The sequence below is a fragment of the Oncorhynchus tshawytscha genome, linkage group LG33 (genome assembly GCF_018296145.1).
Source record: "Oncorhynchus tshawytscha isolate Ot180627B linkage group LG33, Otsh_v2.0, whole genome shotgun sequence".
Classification (NCBI taxonomy): domain Eukaryota; kingdom Metazoa; phylum Chordata; class Actinopteri; order Salmoniformes; family Salmonidae; genus Oncorhynchus; species Oncorhynchus tshawytscha.
The window spans coordinates 38,747,608-38,750,107 of record NC_056461.1 but is presented as its reverse complement, the minus strand read 5'-3'; the positions used below and the strand labels follow the sequence as shown (position 1 = coordinate 38,750,107).

The 2,500-nt window shown below is 49.9% G+C and overlaps 2 protein-coding genes across 2 annotated transcripts in view; one reads left to right on the top strand and one right to left on the bottom strand.

Annotated features, from left to right (window-relative positions):
- LOC112231423 overlaps positions 1 to 2,500 on the top strand; it is a gene marked incomplete in the record, with an annotated part of 690,592 nt that overhangs the window by 157,461 nt on the left and 530,631 nt on the right.
- The window catches only part of supt6h (SPT6 homolog, histone chaperone and transcription elongation factor), a 51,671-nt gene that overhangs the window by 14,237 nt on the left and 34,934 nt on the right, over positions 1 to 2,500 (bottom strand). The gene's annotated exons all lie outside the window — the stretch shown is intronic.

Genomic DNA, 2,500 nt, shown 5'->3' with positions numbered 1-2,500 from the left:
ACAGGAAAAACACAGGTTAGTGTGTCAAAATGATATGCCCTTGTTACCATAACCCTACAACCCTATTCCTGGAGAGACATCCTCCTGTAGGTTTTAACTCCAACCCTGTTCCTGGAGAGAAACCCTCCTGTAGGTTTTAACTCCAACCCTGTTCCTATAACACCTATGACACCGATAACACCTAACTATAACTCCTATGATAACTATGACCCCGCCCCCTTTCGGAAAAGCTGACCACGACTCCATTTTGTTGATCCCTGCCTACAGACAGAAACTAAAACAAGAAGCTCCCACGCTGAGGTCTGTCCAACGCTGGTCCGACCAAGCTGACTCCACACTCCAAGACTGCTTCCATCACGTGGACTGGGAGATGTTTCAGACATTGCGTCAGACAACAACATTGACGAATACGCTGATACAGTGTGCGAGTTCATTAGAACGTGCGTTGAAGATGTCGTTCCCATAGCAACGATTAAAACATTCCCTAACCAGAAACCGTGGATTGATGGCAGCATTCGTGTGAAACTGAAGGCACGAACCACTGCTTTTAATCAGGGCAAGGTGTCTGGTAACATGACTGAATACAAACAGTGCAGCTATTCCCTCCGCAAGGCTATCAAACAAGCTAAGCGCCAGTACAGAGACAAAGTAGAATCTCAATTCAACGGCTCAGACACAAGAGGTATGTGGCAGGGTCTACAATCAATCACGGACTACAGGAAGAAACCCAGCCCAGTCACGGACCAGGATGTCTTGCTCCCAGGCAGACTAAATAACTTTTTTGCCCGCTTTGAGGACAATACAGTGCCACTGACACGGCCTGCAACGGAATCATGCGGTCTCTCCTTCACTGCAGCCGAAGTGAGTAAGACATTTAAACGTGTTAACCCTCGCAAGGCTGCAGGCCCAGACGGCATCCCCAGCCGCGCCCTCAGAGCATGCGCAGACCAGCTGGCCGGTGTGTTTACGGACATATTCAACCAATCCCTATACCAGTCTGCTGTTCCCACATGCTTCAAGAGGGCCACCATTGTTCCTGTTCCCAAGAAAGCTAAGGTAACTGAGCTAAACGACTACCGCCCCGTAGCACTCACATCCGTCATCATGAAGTGCTTTGAGAGACTAGTCAAGGACCATATCACCTCCACCCTACCTGACACCCTTGACCCACTCCAATTTGCTTACCGCCCAAATAGGTCCACAGACGACGCAATCTCAACCACACTGCACACTGCCCTAACCCATCTGGACAAGAGGAATACCTATGTGAGAATGCTGTTCATCGACTACAGCTCGGCATTCAACACCATAGTACCCTCCAAGCTCGTCATCAAGCTCGAGACCCTGGGTCTCGACCCGCCCTGTGCAACTGGGTACTGGACTTCCTGACGGGCCGCCCCCAGGTGGTGAGGGTAGGCAACAACATCTCCTCCCCGCTGATCCTCAACACTGGGGCCCCACAAGGGTGCGTTCTGAGCCCCCTCCTGTACTCCCTGTTCACCCACGACTGCGTGGCCATGCACGCCTCCAACTCAATCATCAAGTTTGACGACACAACAGTGGTAGGCTTGATTACCAACAACGACGAGACGGCCTACAGGGAGGAGGTGAGGGCCCTCGGAGTGTGGTGTCAGGAAAATAACCTCACACTCAACGTCAACAAAACTAAGGAGATGATTGTGGACTTCAGGAAACAGCAGAGGGAACACCCCCATCCACATCGATGGAACAGTAGTGGAGAGGGTAGCAAGTTTTAAGTTCCTCGGCATACACATCACAGACAAACTGAATTGGTCCACTCACACAGACAGCATCGTGAGGAAGGCGCAGCAGCGCCTCTTCAACCTCAGGAGGCTGAAGAAATTCGGCTTGTCACCAAAAGCACTCACAAACTTCTACAGATGCAAATCGAGAGCATCCTGGCGGGCTGTATCACCGCCTGGTATGGCAACTGCACCGCCCTCAACCGTAAGGCTCTCCAGAGGGTAGTGAGGTCTGCACAACGCATCACCGGGGGCAAACTACCTGCCCTCCAGGACACCTACACCACCCGATGCTACAGGAAGGCCATAAAGATCATCAAGGACATCAACCACCCGAGCCACTGCCTGTTCACCCCGCTGTCATCCAGAAGGCGAGGTCAGTACAGGTGCATCAAAGCTGGGACCGAGAGACTGAAAAACAGCTTCTATCTCAAGGCCATCAGACTGTTAAACAGCCACCACTAACATTGAGTGGCTACTGCCAACACACTGTCAATGACACTGACTCTACTCCAGCCACTTTAATCATGGGAATTGATGGGAAATTATGTAAATATATCACTAGCCACTTTAAACAATGCTACCTTATATAATGTTACTTACCCTACATTGTTCATCTCATATGCATACGTTGATACTGTACTCTATATCATCGACTGCATCCTTATGTAATACATGTATCACTAGCCACTTTAACTATGCCACTTGGTTTACATACTTATCTCATATGTATATAC